The 13,916-nt window shown below is 41.0% G+C and overlaps 2 long non-coding RNA genes across 2 annotated transcripts; one reads left to right on the top strand and one right to left on the bottom strand.

The window, feature by feature from the left end:
- Positions 1 to 2,016: 2,016 nt before the first annotated feature.
- LOC121671171 lies at positions 2,017 to 12,199 on the bottom strand. The gene is made up of 2 exons (XR_006018413.1): positions 12,121 to 12,199; positions 2,017 to 2,480 (listed from the first exon to the last, which is right to left on the bottom strand). It is a non-coding gene; the product is annotated as an uncharacterized LOC121671171 (long non-coding RNA).
- LOC121671170 lies at positions 6,214 to 12,534 on the top strand. Its single transcript, XR_006018412.1, has 3 exons — positions 6,214 to 6,470; positions 12,130 to 12,307; positions 12,434 to 12,534. It is a non-coding gene; the product is annotated as an uncharacterized LOC121671170 (long non-coding RNA).
- The last annotated feature ends 1,382 nt before the right edge of the window (positions 12,535 to 13,916 follow it).

The raw sequence follows: 13,916 nt of genomic DNA, 5'->3' as shown, positions 1-13,916 counted from the left end.
CTATCTTCTGTTAATGAGCCTAATCAACACTTTGCCTCATGACTCGTTACCCCATTGTGAGATGCTCCACCCAGAGGGAGGAACCAAGCATCCCAGCATGGATATAAGCTGAGGCTGAACACCAGAGACACCGGCTTCCCACTGGATTTCCAGAGGACAGGAGCTACACAGCCACCATTGGACTTCCTGAGGAAGAGCAGACTGTTTTACTACAGGATTACTGCTTCAGTGGACTGTAGCCACCATTCTACCAGACTGCTACCACCACCCTGCCTAACAGGGTGTCAGGTTGTACCTTGACTCTGTCAGTTTGACAGTGTTTTCTTTTACCTTTTTTTTCCCCTTTTCTTTAATTTCCATTAAATTGTTATTCTGACTTGGTGCCTCCCACTGGTTTGTTTTCAAACTAGTACAGTAGGAAAGGGTTGCAAGCAGCAGAGGTCACTGGGTGTGATGGTGTTTCTGTAAAAGGAAGTATATATGCTAAAAATCGTAGTCATGATAGACAATATCTCCATTATAAGCCCCCCTACAGTCTCCCTTTCCTAATCCCACCTTCCCCTTTTACCCTATGTCCTATTACCCCCAGTGTATTCCCAATCTGTTTTTTCACCCATGGTTTTCCTCACAAAACCATGCCTTTGCCAATTGTTTCCCCGAAAATCCCTTTCCAATGCCGAGTAGGGGATGAAGAGGAGGAGGGAATAAATTAACTATTGTTGTTTAGAGATACAAATGGAAGAAACCCTCTCCTGCCTCAGTTTCCCCACAAAGCATGCTCCTGTCTCCCTTCTGTCAGCCTTAAGATGTTCCAGAGAATCTGTTTGGACATTTAAAGACTCAGGAGGGTGGCTTGTTTTGTTTTGAAACTGTTCTTGTTATGTTTATCCAGTTGTTTTCAATGTTAAGTTTTAAATCTCTTTTTGTTAAAAATAAACGGGTGAAATGTCGGGGTTTGTCCCCCGTGCCATGGAGCCCTGGGAGAGGGGCCCTGGGGGGGAGGCACGGTGTTTCCCTGCCCCTGCTCAGCCTCGTTCCCCATTGGTTGTTTTGTGTTTCCCTGCGCGGGCAGAAGGACCCTCGGGTCCCGTGATTGAGCAGTTCCTGGGCAGATCCCGGCCATGTGGCTGGAGGAATAAACATCTCTGAAACATCTATCAAGAATCAGTCCATATATATTTATTTTCTACGGGACTCATTGTCTGATACACGTGTTACAGTATCCCTGCCGTAACAATATTATTACTGAAGTCCAGAGAGTATTCTGCTGATCAGGTTGTTTTCCTCATCTCCCACCTTGCAGAGTTCCTACCAGCTCACGTATCATTGTATTTTTCTCCACAGCTCCATAAGTATTTAATAAGTATTTAATATTCAGAAAAGTGCAGTAGCTTCAAGAGAAGAGTGTTTCCTTACAGGTAATCTTGTGGTACCCCTTCTTCTGCAGAAACTGCTCCACTTTTCCCAATATAGTCAGATTAATCCTGCACAAGCCATAGTAAGGAGTTTCAACACCCAAGCCCTTGGACAAATTCACAAGCTGAAGTCATTCCCCTGAGAAGTAGGAGAGAACAGTCCAAACACCCATGCCCTTTCTGGATCTAGAGCCTCTTTCTTTCACATTATTTTCATGTTTCTGATATCAAAGACAAACTGTATGTTGTGAGCAACAAGCTTGTTATGCTTGAGTAAATGAAGCATAGTGGATTTTGATAAGAGTTAATTATTTTAGGGAGACAAATGTGCAACATCAGCAGCTTTAGATAGTTCAAGAGACAAGGGAATTAACAGGATGCCTTATGAGGTGAATTAATGTACCCATCAGAAATTATTTTTTGTCTTTATTATAGTGTGTGTGCAGATTTTCAGGACTTTGATGATATCTAGATCTATTAAGCAAACCCAAATTCACTCAAGGTGAGAAGAAGGGGAAAAGCAAAAGCCATTTCTGATTTGATATTAATCACAAGTTCATTGTTAAGGTCTGGTAATTATTTGAATAGGACCTCCTTTTGCTAGCTAGTCAGGAGACATTGAATTTTATTAAATGGGATTACTGGGTCATGACATCCACTGTATTGTGAATAGCACTTGATCAAGGAGAATACAATGAAATAACCTTCAGACAAGGTTGTCAACACACAAAGACATCTTAGATGAAAACCACTTTACTGTGAAGCAAATCCAACAAATTTCAGGAAAGATTTCCTTTGTCTGTAAAAGAAAGATCTTAACTGCAGACTTACAGATCAAGTTCAGAACTCAGAATAAGGCTTCCATTTTGTACACATCAGATGCTCCACATGGGCGCAATGCAGCAAACAGTCTGGGAGTGGGTTCTGCCTGCAAGCCTGAATAGACAGCCAGCTTTGATGTCCAGCTCCCAATGGGGTTTTTCTAAGGAAACCATGGGTTATATTTCCTGCCTTCTCTGCCCAACCTGGGGTTGTCACTCCCCGCTTTGCAGACCACCATTGTACCTAAAGAAAACAGGTAGAGGGATTAATAACCCATTGCAAAAATAGTAGTATATTTTTCCCTGCCTAAAGTGTCTGCTCTGTTAGACCAAACTACTTCATCTTCAGGAAACACTGGGAACAATCAGTGAATGATTTCATAAGTGTTAAGGAGAAGACTAAGTTAAAAGTCATTTGCTATGAGAACACAGATTCAGTTACGGGTGATAAACTGCAGCAAGTGCCCACGTGACTGTCACATAACCCAAGCCACTCTCTAATCCAAGTGTATTCAAGTTCCTGAATATTCCCAAAAAGCTTTCCCAATGCTGGCTCACCATTTCCATCCAGCAAACAGCTTGAACATGGTTCATGAAACATGAAAACAATTCCTGTTGCCTCCTCCAACCCTGTATAGCAGCCATTTGTGACAATCTGGCTGGGCCTTTTTTCTTGCTTCTGCAGATGGGGGGGTAACACTACCTGAGAGCAGGGAAGGGTTGGCATCCTGTGAACTGAAATCCTGTGGACCATGTACAAACACTCTGACCATATCTCAGTACAAACCATCTGGCATTAGATGAAGCCATAAAGGTGAATATTTTTGACACACTGCTGACACTTAGGCAGAAGTGCTCAGGACAGGCACAATTTTATTGCCCAATGTATTACCTTAGGCAGCAATCGAACTTTGCTATGTCTGCAGTTTGGGAGCAATGCAAAGTTGATTGCTACAGAGGTGGTGCTACTGAAGGGGAGGCTGTGCCACAAAGAAAATTGCAACATGGATCCTGAGAAAAGATTAGGCAATACAATTTAATCATCTTCCAACAGCTGCATGCAGCAGGGTATGGCTGACTATTGGATGTCAGTGCTCAGGGCAGGGTGTCAAATGGGTGCATTTCAGCCATGTGTGTCACTGATGAATCCAGAAACCAAAAATTCTAAGGATGTTCTGAGTATGTATGAGAAGAAATAATTTGAAACTGCTTAAAATGGACAGTAATGAGGTGAGGAGCAGGGAAAATACGTTAAGAAATGTTAAAGGCCTTTTGCAAAGGCCCATTAGCAGTTCTGCTCAGGCAGAATAGAGAAGAGAGTGAAGTGTGTGTCAGGAAGATTGAAGTGAGTCACCCAGATAAAACACTGCTATGACCTAAAGCCTCATTTGGTTCCTTTTAATGACAAAATACTTGGATAAATTAATTTTTCCTCTCTATGGTAGTTCTGTACAACATGGAAATTGGTAAGGATGATGCTGAATGGTCTTTTACCACAGTAGAAAAAGGAACAATTTCATTAGTACAGTTATCATTGTGTGGGTGTAAACTGGAGCTGTTTTATTATTTGTGATTATCCTTTTTTCGTAAGATCCTATGAAGTCATCCAAGGGTTCTTGGAAAGTAAAGAAAACAAAGCAAACCCTTAAGCAAACAAAGCACTCAGGTGGAGTGAATTTTCAGTGTGCCTGGACTGGTCACATTTAATTTCAAACATCTGTTCATCCGCTTAGAGAACAGTATCAATTAAGACATCTATTTCTATCTGTCACTTCTTTACTTTCCCTCCATGCAGCCTCAGGGCAAACCCTGAGAAAAAATGCATAGCAGCCAAGGATGCTGGGGCTCTCAAAGCTGTGCAATTGCAGCTTTGCTTATTCGTGCAAAGATCTGGGAGCTGAGAAGGAAACCCTTTTGTAAGTGGAAGCCATAATGGCAAACACAGCTGTTCCTTGTCTCTTTTCAGTGTGCAGTACCAGCCTCAATTTGGCATGAGTGTAGTTATTTCATTAGCAACTCAGAAGGTGAAATTGCTCTTTCAAAGCCAAGCCTTTAAAATAAAAACATTTCAGTTCACTGCAGCCCAGAAGGCATCACAGCAACAGTGAAGCTCTCTATGTGACAGCCTTGTTCCTCCACTGTGCCTAAGAAAGTCTGAAACCAGTTTTGTGAAGAATAGTCACCTAACCTGCTTATAAAATTCACTGCAGGGAAATGCTAATGGCAATGTGGAGGAACAAAAAGAGAAAGACCAATTCATTTCTATGAGACACAGTGATGTATCATGGTGTGGCACGCTATTGGGACTGCAAAGGAATGAGCTCCTCTTAGTTCTCATGGATTCAGTGATTATTTATGACTGGTAACATCCATCACCCAGACGGCAGGGAACTGGTGCTGATGCTGCGTCACTGCTGTGCCTATTGGAAACACACAGGAGTGCAGTGAAGAGCTGTCTGAGAGCAGATTCACACACTGGCTCTTTGGACTGACTCTTCCACCATGGCCTGGAAAAGCACTGCATAAGAAAGTTATTGCTCATGGCTTTAAACTTTTAGAGGGAGAGCTGTGATATGTAAGAAACAGGTCCACTTGGCTCTACAGCATACACTGGGAAATTCTGACATCAAGAGAATAATGCTCTGCATAGCCCACATTTCTTCCCCTGTATGTCACCTGGCCCCTTTTCCAAAGCACATGCATATAGAAGGACCATGCCAGGGCTGGCAGAGACAGACTAAGAGAGGTAAATCTTCAGGGAAGGGACAGGATTTGGCCCAGAAGTTAGCTATGCCTTGCTCAGGATCACTACTCGAATGCTCTGTGACACCTTCAGGTCAGGACACAGGAGGCAAAACCAAAACCAAACCAACTTTTTTCACTTTTACACTTTAATTGCAAGCACCCTTTAAATACATGGCTGTAGATTTGGGGTGGAGGCCACAGCACGTGTAATTCAGTGTAATTTTAGGAAAGTCAGAGAGGAGAGAGTTTACTGTGGCCAAAGATTTAGGTCTTAGTAATGAACATTAGAAATTGAAAGGAAAACAACCACTTAAAAAAAATAACCCTGCATCAACACTGCCAAATTAAAAGACTTATTAGTAGCATTGAAATAACCTCCTAACCACTTACATCAAGTTAAAACAATTTCCCTCTTCTACATCAGCGGATTATCTGCCCTTTCTGGTATGGCTCTTCCTGCCATGTGCTCCCTGTCACTTGGGACTAGGATACAGCGGGTGGAAAGACGATGGCTCGGCAAAAGTGACTCAGTCACTGCTCATTTGTAAACTGACAATTGTGTACTGGAAAACATGAAGAGCAAACCGAGTTTGCTTTGTAAACGGTGGGAAACATCAGCAATATCTGGTGTAACTGTTACGTAACGCCTGAGTGAGACACTGATTTCTGGGCGACGCTTGCGATGCCATAACAAACACTGAAAAACAGAACATCAAAGAGAAAAGGCAATGTGAATAAGAGAGAAAAACAAGTAAAACCATAAAAAACCTAGAGACTTCAGAGGCTACTCTAACAAATTACTGAAGAGATTATTAGTAGGTATTGAACCCAAAAAATGCAAGAAGCAACATCACGTACCAAGAAAAACAATTGCCCATGCTCCTTGGTATGATTTCCTTTGTGTGAGAGCTTTGGTCCACTCTTAAACATGGGCTAGCTGTTAGGCTAGACCAGAGCCTGCCTCGCTGCCTTTGTGCCCTCCCTGCCTCCCACACAGCACAGGCACGGAGCAATCCTGCATGTCTGCTCTGGCCGGTCTCCCAGGTCCTGTCACCCAGGTTCTGTGCCCCTCTCGGTGGTGTGAAATGCAGCTGTCCCTGAGTTAGGTTAGGGCACTCAGCTGTTAAACCAAACAAACCGGAAGTTTAAAAAGAAGGGAAGGAACTGAACATTTCTATATAAAACAGGATTGGGAAAGCTCGTGGCCGGGGTTACTTGGAAAGGCCCAGACTTGAGTGAGCATGAGCACCCAGCAGCCACAGGACTGCTGCTCCCCAGATGGGATATTGCAAGTGCTCCCTCTTCAGTGCTCTCTTTTTCTTACAATAATAAAAAAAACCCCCTGATAATACTGAGCAGAGATTTTTGTGGAATGACCATGAGCAGTGATATGGTGCCTCTTTCATTTCAGAACCTACTGGGTGACCTGACACCTGGTGGGTGTCACATTCCCTTCAGGGATAAAGTATTCTCATGTGCCACAGAGATGGTAAGTTAAATTGAAGGCTTTCTTTCATATTGTGGTGTGCTTTCTATGTAGTTTTACCTTGTTTTATATTTTTGCTCACATGCTACAATTATCTGGACAGCTAAGCTACAAGAGTGGTAGATCAGCTAAAGGTAAATCTGAATTTATTCCAATAGGGGAGATAAAATGTCTAGATCTGCTCAATATTGGTGGTGCCAGTCAAAACCAGCCTGTGTCTGAAGTATGTGCAATGAGTGGCCTCTTCTGTTATGTCTCTAAAACAGAATGAGGCTCTATTTCTGTCCTTCCAGGCTGAAAAAAAAAAAAAAGAAAAGAAAAGAAAAAAGAAAAGAAAAGAAGTTAAATTTTAAGTAAAGCAGAAATGAATTGCTGCTGAGCTGCTGCATTGCAGATGAGTCCAAGGTTCAGTGAAGTGACTGTACAGTGTTAACACTGTCTGAAAAGTAAAGCAAGAGAGGTATATAAAAAACCTCCCAGCTTTTACTTTCTTTGAAAATCTTTTTAAATTTAGAGCCTAAACTTTATTTCTTAAATATGACTACAACCAGAGTTTGAATTCTGGGGTTGTTTTACATAGGTGCAGTAAAATAACAATTTGAAGGTATGTAGACAGCAGCTCCATCTGTCCATAGTGGTCCCTCTAGCCACATGGCTTCTTGGCTGTGAGAAGAAGTAAATTGCAGCCATTGTCATGAAAGTGGATTTTTATTAACAATAGGGCCAGTTCCATACATCTGATCTGCTAGGGAATGAGTACATGGTCACACTGTTTTCTCTGAGTGAAGCTTTTGTACTGAGAATATTTCTATGACAAAAAGAGCCTCTTTGATTTGACCTTTCTACCTCTTGCCAATAAAAAACCCCTTTAGAATTTCTCAGACTATCTTTAACCCCAGTGTTCCCTTAAAGACTTTCTGAAATGACCTCTTCTAAAAAGAACCTCCCAAGGTGATCATCGGCTGTAGACCAAATTACTTTAGAGTTTCATTATTTCTACCTGAATTACAGCTCAGTGACATTTGCAGCAATGATTTACTCTAATTAAGTACAGTTTGAACCAAATACTGAGTCACAACACAGGGTCCTTTCCCCAAAAAAATCATGACACTGATTTCTCAAGATTGAAATTGTTGCAGACAGTAACAGATGTTTAAATTGCTATTCTTCTGTGAGGACCTGCGCATCCAGACTAAGTGCTGAAAATTCCTGTTTCTTTTTGATTTGCTTGGCTTCCACTTGCCTTTAATGATCAGAATAATTTTCAGACTTGATCCATCAATGACTATTCATACACTGTAACTGTGCTATTGCTTCCATAATTTCTTTGGTTCCTGATTACTATTAGAACAAAAAATCCCAGTCTTCCAATTATTTTTAGTAGATAGAGAGGGATAGTCATGGCTAAATTCTACTTTTTGTGGCTTTGGAAGTCATTCTTAATGTGGTGATAGCCGTCCGAAGCTGATGACTTTAATACAATAGTACTCTCCTGCACACTGAGAGTCCCATGCAAGCTTCCTCTGACTCATGATGTTCCCAAATGCTTAATGGATGTTTTATTCACAAAAGAAGGAAGCATGGAAGTACAATTTTTGTAGAAATAAATGACTTTTGGTGCCTGTTTTATGACATATTCTCTGGGTAAAGGCAAATCATAAAATTATTTCTTTTTCTGCATTGACATTGTTCTAGTCTTGGATTTTTAGATGATTGCTGATTATGATAATTGGCTGGTGTGGCCATGAGCTAGATTGGAGTAGATTTTCTCCTAATCATGCACATACTTCAGGGATCATTGATGCTCAAACGTTTGGTGCCATTTTCACTAAACCATATTGTGGGTACTCTGACTTACTCTGGTTTACAACTTACCAAAAGCAAAACCTGGAACTTTTCAGGACCTGAAGGGAACAGATGAGCAGCAGAGGTGTGGAAGGGGAGAAGGGAGCATTGTCCCAGTTGTCTTTCTCCTGGTGGCACATTCCTGAGGCAGTGCCATGGGATGGGAGGTGCTGCTGCATCTGCAGGTTCACCCCATTCCCAGCTGGGCTGCTCATGTTTGGCCAGGAACGGGCTTTCCCAGCTTCTCAGTTTACTTGTTTGTGTATCAATTTAATACTGCTATGACAGAAGGACATTATGTGAGTTAAGAAATCCATTAACAGATCTCTTCAAGCTCATCAGTGAAACTCATTAGAGAAATTACAAAGCATTACTTCTGAAGATGAAAAATGTTGTGCCTCGCTGCATTCCCTGCTGTTTGTTGTCCTTTTCTTCCTCCTTCCCAGTTTTACTCTCTTTGTGCTGTAATATACTTGGAAGAGTACACGAGGGTTGGCCTCTGTCAGACCAGGCCCTGATGGTGTGGGTTTCCCTGACTGCCAGGTATCCAGGAGAGAACACCAAGCTTGTTACACTTATGTCTATTTCAAAATAAAACTCTCTTTTTTTTAAGTAAAAGCTTACTATCTAGCCTGATTTGTTTTGGTTTCATTTGGTTTTCCTTTGGGCATGCCTTGATTCCTGAAATGCTCTGCAGCATCCATTGCTGGAAAACTTTGAGACTTGCTCCCTGACATACACAGACTTTCCTCCAAGACATCTTTTCATGGAAACTCATTTTGCTGTTGCCATGATGACTTTATAATATGTGCCAGTTTCGTCTTTTGGATTTTATTCTGTGAAGTCTTGCACAGCCTCCACACATACTCCCATAAGTGGCAAGAATTAGAATTACTCAGCATGTCAGGGATTAGTACTACAGGTACTCAATCTAAGAAAATATTTGGAGAATAAAATACAGAATGAATCAAAATAAAGAGTAAGGAAAGCTGGTGCCAGATAAATGCAGACAGAATTATGACTGCTAGACAGCCGTGTTTCCAGCTTCTAAATTTTATCTCGACTGTGGTGATAAAGACAGACTATCATTATGTGTGCCAGATTTTATGCATGTCTTTCTTTAAAGCATAAGTTTATGCTGGAAGGATCCTGGAGGTGCCTGATGCTTAATTGTAGAAATACTAGTTCAACAGAAATAAAGTGCTCAGGAAACAAAACACAAACTATATTTCCAAAACATTTTTTTTGTAATTTGATCCTCCCATGTAAACAAGAGACAATAAAACCTTCTGGGAGTCTTGTTAGCCAACAGTCTCCAAACTGCAATGAAAGAAGGATTTCAAAACTATTTCACAATTGTGTTTGGATGAAACATGTGTTTACTGTATGTAAATGAACAAGACATTCTGTTCTTTCACGGTTCATCAGATCCTCACTGTGTTAGCTGGTTTGGCATGTGCAGGAAAGTGGGTCTTCTTCAGAAGGTGCTGGACAGACAAACAATTGTTTTTCAGTGGATGTTTCCACACTTTACAAAAAAAGTATACTTTAGTGCAAGTTTTTGCCTCAGAAGTCATTAAACTTGATCCTGCCTTATTTTGGTTGCTAGAAGTAATGACAAAATAAGTTATTTAATGAAAGAAACATGGAGGCAGAATTTCCCATGACAATAAATTGCTGTTGCATAGTTCTCATTGTCAAGCAGCATGTACTCAAAGTGTGACTAGTCCCAACAGCTTGAAGCTGTTGATTTCTGTGTATGAGAATTTCCTTTAATAGCTTGGGTGTCTTCATATAGCCAGCCCATGGCATGGCATGTGTACCAGCAATTAGCCAAAGGAAAACCCGGGATTCATGGCAGATTGGTAAGCTACACTTTTACCCCAGTCTTTGTGCAAGGAAGCTGTGCAGTAATACACATTATTTGTTTTTCTGTCTGCTGTTATGACAGAAAAACATTTCTGAGCATTTGCTGAGTTAGGGAGGTTTCACTGCTGTGGTGGTGGTTTGCATCTTGGATGTTTTATCTGGGTGCAATCAGAGAAAAAACCTATTTGGGACTGCAAGTATACAGTATACAGGCCAAAATGTGTGCTCTTTTGTGAGCTGTGCTGCAAAGGGTGACTGCTGTGGATCAGAGCCTGGGGCACTGCATGGGGGTGAAATAAAGAGCATTTTATTGTTCTACAGCCTCCTCTGTATTGCTGTGCCATCTCCTCCACCGTTGCTAGAATTCCAGCTTAGGCATTTGTGTTCACCTCTGCTGGAACAGAGGATGTGCCTCATGGAAACTGCTGATGGATCTGTTAATCCAGGATAGCAATGGCCTTGCATAGTGTTGAGGCAGAATTGTGGAGCTGGACAGTGATTTATTGTTCCCAGACCAGCAAGTAACAACAGTTGGTATGTGCTTAGGCTGCTGACACAACCCTGTAACTTGCAAAATTCCTCAGTCTGAGCTGGCTTTTGTTCTTCCCACCTTTCCACATGGGTACTCTGGCCAGGCTGGCCATCCTTGATTGAAGGCTACAAGGAGCTGGGAGGGAGAGCAGCACAAGTCATATCCTGCTCTGGGCAGAGAGTCCTAGTGATAACTGCTTTTATTGCTGTCTTTCATCTTCATAGCATGAATCTTATGACTTCAAATCACTTCAAGATGATACAAGCGTGTTTGTCATGAAATTTTGCTCTGTGTCATGAAAAGAGTATTTTTTATTTGTTTGGTTTTTGTTTGAATATTGAATTGATTGCTTAGTTTCTTTCCTTGCCTCAGTCCCACGCTACTTATGTTTCTAGTGAGGGAAATATCAGAACCTTTGTTTTTCCTTTTACAGCTTTATAGCTGGGATGTTGTTCTGCTCAGCAATCACAGTTTAAATTACACAGGCATCTTTTCCCAGTTTGCTCTCTCTAAATCCAAATCTCATCTAAATCCATCAAAATACTGCACAATTGTCAGGCCAGCAGTGTTTTTTGCAGTAACTTTCAATTTCAATATTGCACTAAGGAAAAGTGTTACAAATGTAGTGACTCCCTTGCAGGGTCCACTGATACCATTGATGAAATGTTTAGGTCATTAAGCTACTCTGTTATTTCCTCCCCAGGCTTAAAATGGCTGGTTTTGTAAGATCCTGAGTATCAAAAAAATGCCTTTCTTTTGCATCTGAATTCTTTAGGGGTTTTTTTTGATAGGTTGCAGTACTTTAGAGTCTGCAGGTTATTGTGGACTGGTTTTTTTCAGACTTAGATTGCTACCTATTTATTTGGCTATCCAGAATTCCAGCACAACACTGAAAATATTTTCAAATAGTAAATATAACTAAATACCTAATAAATGTCTAAGAAACCTCTTCCAATTCATCACAATGTCAGCTGGTTTACATTCATATGGTAATACAGGGTAGAACTACCTAAGAGAGAAAAATTATTTTTAAATAACATGTGAATACTTATTTAGTCGTGCACTGGCAGCCTTTTGCACTGGTGCAAAAGCAAAGCACACTTGAAAAATCTTTTTTGACATTAGGTACAGGGATTAATCCCAGCAGTTACACATAGATGCTTCCCATATCTTAGAGCATTTGAGTAGCTGTTAGATACAGAGCATCTTTTAGAAGGACTTAGTTTGGTTTTGGTATGGATTTTTATTGCCTTATTTACTTTGTACTGACTCCTTTATATTGCTCTATTCCTATCAATCTACCTGTTTTTCCATTTATTATATTACTCACACTAAAATATGGATTTTGCAGCATCTGTTTGTTCCAGGATGTTTCGTGCTCTCCTGCCATCTCTTCTGTCTCTTTACCTGTTGTAGATGTTTTGCAATCTTTTGTCTATGATCTATGTACGCCAAGTTTGGGGAATTTGCTCTCACACCCTTCTGCTCAGCCTGCTTTGTGGAACTGGAGGATGGGTCCCACAGTGTCGAAACAGCCTCAAGTATCAAGTTGGAATGCTGGCACATCACCTTCTTCATGGTCCCAAACACTGCAGTAAGTAATCAGAAATTGCTCTTAATTAAATGTTCAGCATCAATGATAGCACTACTAGTTATTAGACTGGCTAATAGAGCTTAAACCACAGGTGGTTAAACCATTCTAAAATTATCTTTACACTAGATATAACTTCCAAACATCCTAACTGGGATGAAGTTCTCAGGAGAAGACAAGACTTGTGCAAGGCTGGTATTTGAGAGGCTTTTTGAACTAAATGAGCACAGCTTCCCACTTCATCCAGTTCATTCTCCCTTACTGTCCTTCACCACACTGGACGAAAGGGAGTTACCTGATATTGGATAGAGTCTGTTGTGCTAATAAAGAAGTCTCATTTTATGATAAAAGTGTTATTTCAAATGTGCTCTGTTTCATCTTTTCCCAAAGTTAAACTTCAAAAACAGTGTCTCTACAGAGGAGGAGGAGCTGGAACTGCAGAACTGGGCTGCTGCATCTGTTGATCAGGGCAGTGCTAACTCAAGCAGCAGTGTGGGTGTCACGCATAATCCAGTTTTATAGGTATAAGCAGAACACACGGCCTCTAAGGCTCAGCAATCTACAGCTCTGCACTCTCTTGGGGTGGTGATAGGGGCTGTGACCCCTAGAGGAGTCCAGAGCCACTGTAATATCCCTCCTGTTGGCTCTAGGGCAAACGTGGGGCTGCTGTTACCCCAGAGAATACACAGCATGGCATTGCTGACACAGGACCAGGAGACTTCCCCATACACCTCTATGGCTGTGTATATTCACATACAAATACATAGCCCACATAATTTTATGGACTTGTCAGACATTGTAAAGACTGGGGAGGCTGTTGGCACTGGGGATGGGGAAGAGACACTGAAATAGGTCTTAAAAAATGGTTCAAACTATCCACATCCGAGGATGTGAAAGGGGAACTTGCCACAGGGTAGGCAGTGACCACATCCTCCAAATGTGCACAATAAAATTATGCTGAGACTGCTTTCCCAGAAATGCCCCAGCAAGTCACTGTCTTCTGACTGGCTCCTTGTCCTCTATTAGTCATAACTCTCATATAGTAAATCTGAAAATAGTACATCCCTATTTAGTAATAGGGATGTAATAGTAATAGGGATGCCGGTTTGGGTGAACAAAAACATCAGGATGGCAATTTGAATATATCTGTGATGGCAAGCACGGCAAGACCAAAAGTTTAAAAAAATATGCAATGGAGATTTCCTGACCTTCCCAGTCTTCATCCATTAAACATTTTCTCAGTAGTTCTCCAGTATGCACACAACCTGGCCCAAAAACTAATTAAATCAATTTTTCAGTGTGCAGCCATCAATACTTTGCTCAGGTATCAAAAGCCTGGAGATGTTTTAAAGGAGAAATCCACTTTTTTAGCACTATTTGGCCATTAGAGGAAACCAGAATGTTGTATTTTACCTTTTAGTTGTTTTCATTATTTATTTTTATAATTATTCTTACTCAACTATTACTTTTTAATCTGGACCTTTCCTTGTTTTTTGCATTTTAGAATTTGTTAAACTGTCTCTAAAGCCATAATTAAGAAAAATAGACAAGTAGAGAACTGATGTAAAAGCAAATAGTTCTGAAATATCAGTGATTGTAGCTTATAATAGAC

The sequence above is a fragment of the Corvus kubaryi genome, unplaced genomic scaffold (genome assembly GCF_017639235.1).
Source record: "Corvus kubaryi isolate FWS band 111438036 unplaced genomic scaffold, C.kubaryi_AGA036_p1.0 37397, whole genome shotgun sequence".
Classification (NCBI taxonomy): domain Eukaryota; kingdom Metazoa; phylum Chordata; class Aves; order Passeriformes; family Corvidae; genus Corvus; species Corvus kubaryi.
Note: the sequence above shows the minus strand (reverse complement) of the source record. Positions and strands in the feature narration are given on the sequence as shown.